This window comes from Olea europaea, chromosome 1, assembly GCF_002742605.1.
Source record: "Olea europaea var. sylvestris chromosome 1, O_europaea_v1, whole genome shotgun sequence".
Taxonomy (NCBI): Eukaryota; Viridiplantae; Streptophyta; class Magnoliopsida; order Lamiales; family Oleaceae; genus Olea; species Olea europaea.
In genome coordinates, this window is record NC_036237.1 from 17,107,148 (window position 1) to 17,117,434 (window position 10,287).

A 10,287-nucleotide genomic window follows, 5' to 3' on the forward strand; every position below is an offset into this window, starting at 1 on the left:
TTTTTTTTTTTCCCCCCCAAAACCCCCCCCCCCCCCCCCCCCCGAGGCCATAACTAATCAAATGTTCAAGTATCCACATGTTAGATAATGCCTAACTAATTCTAAGATCCGTTTTAACTATCCTTGCACATCATATATTCCTCTAGTATTGAACAAAAAAGATCTAATACACTCATTAGAGCTCAACAAAGATGCAGTATGCTTTGCATTTTAAGAAAAGGACACAAAGGCAATAAATGAAGGCTCGACCCAAAATAACATATAAACAGAGAACGAAAATGGTAGTATCAAATTCAACAAGCTTTCCACAATAAATTGCTGAAACGAAATAAGGAAAAAGGTTGGATTCTCAAAATTTCATGTATAAACTACCCTATTTAGAAGCAAGGAGCAACCATTTTCCATAATCTAATCTTTGGATCAATTGCTAATTCAATGTATGAGCTAGCTAATTTAAAACCAAGAAGCAAACTACCTTTGTCTACGATTCGACTGTCGTCTTCAAATGCTATTTCCACGATAGGTTTTGGTGGGCTGCCTTCCTCGTACTAGGTCCGATGGTGCGCGCCAATCAGTGGTCCAAATGTCAACCGATGATGGAGGACCACAAATTCGATGATGAAGAGCTGCGATTTTTCTCTTGCTTTGTGATTTGGGGAAAAATGGAAATGATTTGGTAGGAAATGAAGATGGGTTCATTTTAAAGGTCAAACCGGTTTGGCTTTGGAACCAATTTTAAGGTTAAATTGTGAACGAATTAAAAAATTATTAATAATTCTATGTGCCAAGTCAGCATATTCAAAACTCTGTAAGACTTCTGTGAGTATTTCTTGTACCCATAGAATTATTCTTCTAACAATATGTACCGTTTTATTATCATTAGGAAAAATTGTATCCATTATATTAAACATTTAACTTTTATGCAAACTTGACTAAAACCTTTAATTTGTAGCACTCACGTTACCAAACATTTCAAAAACTCGCATATAGAGTCCAAACTAAAAGATACCGTTAGTTTCTTTGTTAGTTGACCGAAAATCAAAGATTTGACCAAATATTAACTAATTTTTAAAGGGCAAAATGATAAGTTCATATTTTTCATTAAAAAACTAAAATAAAAGCATTAAATCAAAAATAAAAAAATGGAAAAACACCATTCATCTTCTCTACTACACACTCTCAAAACCAAAAATCACCAAAACACCGCCGCCTGCTACCATCACCATCATCCACTTAATTTTTGCACCACGATCCTTGCTAGTAGAAGAAATTCTTCCACTTCGATTTCGCCCAAAACATTGTTAACTTTTGTTAACGAAAATGCAAAAGCTTGAAAAAAACTCAAAAATGAGTATGATTCCAATTCCAATTAAGATTATGATTCCAATCCTAATTAAGATTAAGTGGCTATTTGGTGCTGATTTTTCAAGCCAAAAAATCAATTTTTTGGTCGATACTTAACACAGTTCGCCGTCTTTTTAACCTCTTTACTCATAAGTCACATTTTAAGCTAACGGTCAAAAAATTCCTTTGTAAAATCAATACCAAACAAGTACTAAGTTTGACAGCAAAGAAGGGGGTTAGGAGAATGATTTTCATTTCTTTGAATGCTGGGTTAGACTTGCTTATTCTTGCTCACTTTCCCCAAGTTCTTTGCTCGTGCCAAAATTTTCACACTGCCCAAAAAGAGCTATTTCACTTGGCTTGTATATCGCAGCCCTTGAATTTGATTTGCCACTTATGGCTAAATCTGATCTTGCTTCCCCAACTAGAGGTGCGTAGTCCTTCACCTAGTAATTTGTTTGATGGTGCTAATTTGGTCTAGGCTGGCTTATATTTTGCTACACAAATCATTCCTCTTACACGTTGCCCAGCAACTTATGCATCTTGGGAAGCTTATTCTTTGCCTCGAATCCTTCGATCGGGCTATAGATACTACTCTAGTTGCTGATCTGGTCTGGGTTGACTTATCCATGTTGATGCTATCTGAGCAGGCGGATGGTTGTAGGCGACGAGGTGGGTGATGGTGGTGGTAGCAGGCAATGGTGTTTTTGAGTTTTTGGTTTTGGGGTGGGTAAATGGAGAAGATGAATAGTGGTTTTTATTTTATTGTTGATTTAATTTTTATTTTTTTATGAAAAATGTAAAATTGTCCTTTTACCCTTTAAAAATGAGTCAACATTTAGTAGGATCTTTAATTTTTGTTCAATTAATGGAGAAACTAATGATTTCTATTAATTTGGAATCCAGATAGAGTTTTTAAAATGTTTGATATCGTGAGTGTCACAAATTGAAATTTCGAAAATTAGTCAACATTTGATCGGATCTTTAATTTTTGGTCAACTATGAATGTTTTAGTAAATTTATGCTTATTAATTAAAATACTAAAGTTTTAAAAGCTTTTAATCGTACAAATCAATAACCCATAAAAGAATAAGGGTGATTAGCACAAAACGTCCATACCTTTGGAGGTTTTTGTGAATAACGTCCCTACCTTTAGTTTTTTGGTGGATAACGTCCCTACCTTTACTATTTTTTGCGCAGAACGTCCTTCTATCAATTCACAGTTAAAATGTTCCGTTAAATCAAATAAAATGGATCTTTTCTTTTTAAAATGCAGGGGTAATATCGTCCATCAACATTTTCTTCACTGTGTAATCTCTCCCGCCTCTTTCTTCTTCAAACGTTCAAGAAAAAAGTAAAGTAACATGAAAAAAAACTTATACAATATTATTTCATTCAATAAATTAGGGAAAATGACGTGAGAATGACTGCATTTCTGATAGAAAATATTCATGGCTGCTGTAATACTAATTGTTCAAAACATTTTGGAATGCTATATGAAGAGAATGAATATGTGGTTAATAAAAATGAGATGTCCATCCTTATTTTATGCTTACGAGAAGGCCAATCAAAGTATGATTCTGTAAATGGATAATACATATGATGGAGTGGAGAAGATGATGAAATATGAACGTGTTTTCTCCCCCATTTTAGCATAAAATTGAATTGGTGATAACAATCCCTACCTTTATATTATCTTCGCGCAAAACATCCCTACCTTTACAATGTACCTGCGCAAAACATTCCTATCTTTACAATGTACCTGCGCAAAACATCCCCGCAAAACATCCCTACCTTTACAATGTTTTTGCGCAAAACATCTCTACCTTTGTTAAAAATTGTGCAAACCGTCCCTACGTATTTTGAGCTAAACAACCTGTCTAAACTGCAGCCAAATACAATTGTGCTTATCCCTGCAATTGAACGTCCGCAACGCCCAGTTCGAACAAAGCAAAACCAATACTCAACATCCAAGTTCAATAACAAAATGTAGTAAAATCAGCACTCAACAACCAAGCTCAATAACCAAACTAAGTAAAATGAGTACTAGACAATAATTAAAGAGTGCTCATTTCTGGATATCCAATTTGGAGAAGAGAAAAGGTCACATAATCAGAAGGTGCCTATCTCTGTCCAGCTGTTCAAAAATATCAACAAAAACATATACAATTCAGCATTCTACAGCTATTACTATGGTAGTGAATGAACCAAACCATATACAATTCATGTGCAGTGATTCATTAAACCAAAAGCAAAAAAATTTCATCTGGCAATACTAATTTGGTGCTGGTGGTGGTGCCCTTCTGCAGCCCCTACTATTGTGTCCTCGTTCACCACATTTCCTGCATGTCATTATCAACCCCGCTCTCTTCCTTGGACTTGACGTGGCTGTTGTAGTTGTCTCCGAAGTATTTACATTGCGTGAAGACTTTCTAAACCTCTTAGCCTGACTTGAAGAAGCTTCATTCGGCTCTTTTCTTCTGCTTTTTCTTGGCCTTCCAGCTCTTTTTGTGTATAATGGTGGATCGAGGGGCTTGAAACCTAGGTTAGGCCATGAGTCCGGACCTGTGATGGGGGAAATAGATGGAGTATAAGTTGCGAGGTATGCCTCCTTCTTGTATATGTCATCTACAAACTCCATTACATTAAACATGTTTGGTTCAGCCCTCCAATCGGATAAGTACCTATCAGCCAGGTAGGTTGAGCTCACTCTGAAGTTCCTATACACCATAGGGCAAGTATGCTCTTCGATAAAAGTTTTAATCACAAAGCTTGTCTTGTTATGCTCTTTTGTAGCATATAACAACCATGGACAATCCCCCTTACATATGGCTCTCAGTCTGTATGAATCATCCTTCTTGTATTTGATCTCTCGATTTTTATTAACTGAATGTGCAGTGATTGCAGCCTTCAAGATAGCCTTCGACTCGAATACCAAACCTGCATGATAAAAAAATATTAGGGCCTTTGATTCTATAAAATAAATTACAAAATACATTTAATTTGTAGTAAAGAAAATCTTCAACCAACCTATTCTAAACTCTGGATCCTCCATATCTGTCCTCACATTGAAAGCATCAGTAAAAGCTCTGTTTCTTGAAGTTGTACACTCATCTTCACTTTGAATGCTTTTTAACTCATCGGAGTCTCCATAATCAGTATCTGAATCCCTAACTTGCTGCGTATCTGATACACCAAATCTGAAATCAAAATTAACCCGTTGACTACCTGCTTCACCAGTAGCTACTGGCTCATGCTCCATCTCATAATCAGATTCTACCAACCTTTCAACCTCCTCTCCCCCACTTTGCTCTTCATTGACATCTTCAACTACAACTTCCTCCACTCCCTCACTCATATCACCGACATTTGGATTCGCATCATAGTGATATTGTAAACTTTCCTCATACTGTGCCCACAACTCTTCAGCATTGTCCTCAAAAAATTGATCTGACCAAGCAACTTCAGGCTCCGCTCCTTCGTTCTCTTCAACAATTGGTACATAACAACCTTCCAATGGTTGGTCATCATCAACTTCATTCGCATGCAACGGCAATGCATATGATTGCATTGGGGCTATGACATATATGTGTAATGTTGAATGGCCCTCCCTATTCTTAAGCATTTCCTCAATATCCCTTGTACTCTCCAATTTCGTCAACCCCTTTCCCAAACTCATCCTTTGCTTCTTATAATAAAACTCCAACAATATTTCATCACCAATTGCACGTAAGAATTTCATCAAATTCTCTTTCGTAAACAACGCAGCACAAAAGAAATCAATAAAAACCACATAGCCCCCTTCGTACACCAAATTGTTTGGTTTTTCATAAAATTTGCCGCCGTAGTGTAATTCAACGGTGAAATATGGAGAATTAGCACCTGCATGCAAATGGTAGGGAATTAGAAAACCAATATCAAGTAATAAATTGGGGAGTTTTGGGAGAAATTAATGCAGGCAGAAATGTATAGATGTAAGACTATACCATAAATGGGTGGACTGTCTCCAAGATCTCTCAAAATCGGAGGTAACATGTTGCTCATGGAAGGAGCATATACCTGCCATTGGCCATATGTAAGAAATTTTAACCCATATGCTCACAAAAATGCTTTTTTTTCAAAATCTCTTCACATATTCACAAATCACAATAACTTGTAAGGATAAAATTGGGAATGGGTGGTAACTCACCCCTGCCTATTTCATCTCCTTCAGCGGCTTCGGGTGAAGACGGAGCAAGTTTGGCAGCTTCGGACTTCCATTCTGTAATGGGTCCTTCTCTGCCTGCATAACAATAATAAAGCAGTAGAAAATTCAATTAAAACACCAAATCATGAAAAAAGGCCGAATCCCTAACTTGAAATCATAAAAATCCAAGCCCAAACTTCTCTTACCTTCGCTCGCTTCAAATTGCCTCAAGCGTGCTTCGACTGTGCGACAACGAGGGTGATCACCGTAGAGGAAAAAAGGGTAACCGAAATGCGCACAAAATATGGTTGGGTAGGAAGAAGAAACAGCGTCGTCCCCTTCGCTTCGTCCAGAGAAAGGGTCGGTTATGCGTAAAATGAAGAGGCGGGAGAGATTACACAGTGAAGAAAATGTTGATGGACGATATTACCCCTGCATTTTAAAAAGAAAAGATCCATTTTATTTGATTTAACGGAACATTTTAACGGTGAATTGACAGAAGGACGTTCTGCGCAAAAAATGGTAAAGATAGGGACGTTATCCACCAAAAAACTAAAGGTAGGGACGTTTTGTGCTAATCACCCAAAGAATAACTATTTCCTGGATCAAATTCTCTTCAAATTTGTGTGTTCTGAAATCTTTATAGAAAATTTAAAAGTGTAATTATAAAATGTGATTTGTTTTTCTTTTCTTATTTTCATAATTTCTTTGGAATTTCATGACTTTCTTGATTTGGTTGATATCTGATTCAAGTTTATATACATCAAGCTTAATAATTTTGTTCGTAATTTTCTTGAAACCATGAAGATTTTTATTTTGGTGAGGACATGTGACCGACAATCTTGAGATACTTTTAATTTACAAAATAAGCTTAATTGGTGTCAATTCTTTTCAATGGCAAGATGGAAATTTATTTAAATTTTTATATGAGGGAGCTTAATTTATTAGAATTTTTCAATAAAACATGGTAATGTTTGTCCTTATTTTTTTGCAAAGGCCTCAATTACCAAGAATCTATAGATACGTATGTCTAATTTGAGTTTAATCATGAAGCTTAATAATTTTGCTCATAATTTTCATGAATATATGAAGATTTGTATTTTGGTGTGGATATGTGAACTTATACCTTTAATTTACAAAATGGGCTTCGTGTTATTTCTTTTAAATGGAAAGATAGTTGCAATCAGTGCTCAGATTGGAAATCAAGTTTGTAAACATTAAAAGGGTCGACTTCAAAAGATTTGCTGATTAAATTTCTAGGGAAAATTACTTCAAATTCTCCTATTAAAGTATTAATTTCAGTAATTAGGTCGGAATTATTATTTCAATCATGCTACACATTCAAACTCAAATTCAAATGAGACACGTGACGACGTATGATTGGACAGTTTGAAAAATTAAAACAAAAATACTCAATCATTTTCTCTTTTCATCCTTATTTTTAAAGGATAAATGAGCTGAGAAGGTTGCCTTCAATTGGTTTTTGTTCAAAAGGCCTTTGACCAGATTTTTGAAAATAATATAAAATATAAATATTTAAAAAGACTACTATACCCCTCCAGTTGATCCCAAAATTAAAGAAGGAGCGACGTAGTTCCTTCTCATTCTTTCCCAAAATAGAGTCCCAAACTTTTCTTTTCCATTTCACATTCGAACCATCTTTTCTCCATTGCGCGGCCTCTCTTTTCTCCACTATCACTTCCATACGCAAGAGAAATCTCCATTTGAGGGAGTACCAGAAACTCGAACACTATCTAACAGACCAATTTTTGAAGGAGCATCCTTCAAATTTCGAGTACATAATTTATCGTTTACGTGAAAAATCCTTGGACATTGTACTAGGTACTGTTCACCTGGGTTTCTAAGTTGTCTTAGTAGATTTTATAGCTTTGTGATGATCACTATTGTGTGCTTGGATTGACCTAATTTTACTTACTGAATTTGGTGTTTATGTGTTTTAATTCGAGTTTTTTTGTGGAGAAGGGGAAATGCCTTATCTCACTGATAGACTTAATGTTAATTCCTTTTATATTAGAACATATGATTTGGACTATTAATGTATCAATATTTTTGTTGCAAAAACAAGTGAGACCTGGATTTATAGAGCGTGCACCCGATTCTTGTCAATCATATACTGGAGTAACTGGACTTTGGATTCTATGCCTAGATGCACTAAATGTTGAGGTGAATGCAAGAGAAAAGAAACTATTAGAAAATCTTATTACCATAAACATGTATCTGGTTCTGCCCCCAAGTCCTTATCTTTTGCTTAAGCCATTGATGAATTTAAGACACGTATGTGATTTGTATTTAATCTTTCGCATCTCTCACTCATTTTCTCAATCTTTCTGCATTTTTATTGCGGGGATATGCATTTTGCAAATTGCATATATCTTTAAGCTGTAGTGTGATCCATTTTTATTTAATGTCAAATTTAATTGACGTGATTGTGGGACCAAAAAGCATAGAAGTGTTGCATACATGTTAAGTAGATAATAAATATTTATTTGACAAAAAGGTGTAGGAGGTGTTGGCTAATGCAATAATGAAATGATTGCTCATAATTACATGATTTGATCTTAGTTTGAGGCTACCACTTTTGTACCTAAAATATCCACTTTGTGGTCACCTAAATAAATTCTTTGGCCCTCCAAATTGAACACTAGGAAGTTGGCTCATGTTTTTATTCTTCTGCAATGTAAATCTAAATATGTTCAATTTGTTTGGAAGGTGATGTAAACCCCAACAATATTTATACTTTTTATATAGAATTTCTCCATTTTGTTTTTGAATTATATCATATTTGTAGATAATAAATATTTATTCTCCATTTTGTTTTTGAATTGTATTATATTTGTACATGTTTTATTATTTACAGTGCTATGGAGAATATTCAGATTGACGCTACTATTACAACAAGATGTAGACTCCAAATAGTACAGGATGTCTATGACTAGCTGGATACAAATCACAAAAGCAAGCTTCGAGAAAGCTGCTTTGGATCTCTGCTTAGACTTAAGGATATAAGGTTGGCTTCACAGGTCATCCATCAGTTGTTATTACGAAAAATGAAGACCAATAAAGAGGAAGAAGTGTGGTTCAAGATAGGAGATAAATGAGCAAGGTTTGGATTGGAAGAATTTGTTTTAGTAACTTGGTTAAATACAGGTGATGAGAGCAATATAGTTAAGACTTTGGGGGTGGAGTGTTGATTTGTAAAAGAATATTTTAAAAATAGTAGGGGGAAGATTACGAAGGGAGATGTCTACAATACATTTGCATGTTGTAAGAAAAGAAAGAGTGACAAGTATAAGTTAGGATTGATCGTAATATTGGCGTACGTCTGGTGGGCCCCGGGGGAAAACATCTAATCGATTTATGGTGGTTGGACTTAGTGGATGATTTAGACAGGTTTGAGAAGTATCCGTGGGGGAATATTTCATTTGACTACACGATAAATGTATTCAGACGTGAGATAGGAGGTAAATTGAAAAGTTTCGATGTCGGAGGAGAGTCACGTTGTCTGTATTCTTTACACGGCTTTCCTCTCGCTATAATGGTATGAATAAACAATATACTTGACTTGTAATATTTTGTATATATAAATTTATGTTATGAGATATTAATGTCGGTTTTATAATAGATTTGGGCATTCAAAGCGATTCCAATTTTGGGAATAAAGTTTGCTACAAAATATCTAGATGTAATTCCAAGAATGGTTGCTTGGGAAATGCCGAAGTGGTTAGCGTCTACCGCCATTGATATTGTGTTGAAATCGAAAGAGGTAAATTTACCTTTTTTAAAGTTTAATGGGGACAAATTATGGAATTAAATTAGTGGATGACTAATGATTTGCAGATTTAATATTTCCAGTTGGAGGTTAATTCTACATTGATTCCCACTAAAGCTGAACTCAAAGAGGTCTATTGGAGATAGTTGACATCGATCGTGGAAGAAGATGAGAGTGCTTCACACCATTTCAAAGGAGAGGAGGCTGGGCATGATGCCGAGCCACATCATGCATACCACCAAGAGTCTCCTAGAGCAGCTCAACTACCACAGCGTGGTTTTGAGATCAACATATCAACATAGTGGATTTATTGAGAACGAAAATGAAAAAACTTGAGGAAAGGCTACAAGCAGTCATATGACTCGACTTGATCGGGTGGAGAAAAATGTTCACATGTTAGTTGAATTGGCTATAGCGGGTCGATTCCATCTAGCGACTAGTGCATTTGATGATGCCACTAGTAGCACAGCTTATGTACCAGAATATGAACCGATGGGTTGGTTAGAAAAGGAGGCTGGGTTTGATGATGTGACAGATGTGCCTACTGTTGAAAGAAAGGTAGATCTGCCTGAGGAGGATCCAAAGTCAGAGGAAAAAATATAGGAGTGAATAAGATGGAAGTTGAGCCTGGATTTGATTATGTGAGAGATGTGCCTGCTGTTGAAAGAAATGTAGAAGCGCATGAGGAGGGCACAAAGTTAGAGGCAGAGGTTAGAGGGGAAAACGTAGGAAGGAAGGAAGGAATTGGAAAAGGAAGCTGGATCTGGGAATGATATAGATAAGAAAGAAAATGAAAATGGTCGAGGAGGGTGTTGGAAAAGAAATAATATTAGAGGAGGACCATCCCGACGTGGAGAAAGGTATCGCTGATTTTGTGATGCCTGAGAATCATGATGTGGATACAAATGAATCACGCAAGGTTTGTAAAAATTAAATCGAAGCTTAGTTTTACATCTTTATATCAAAA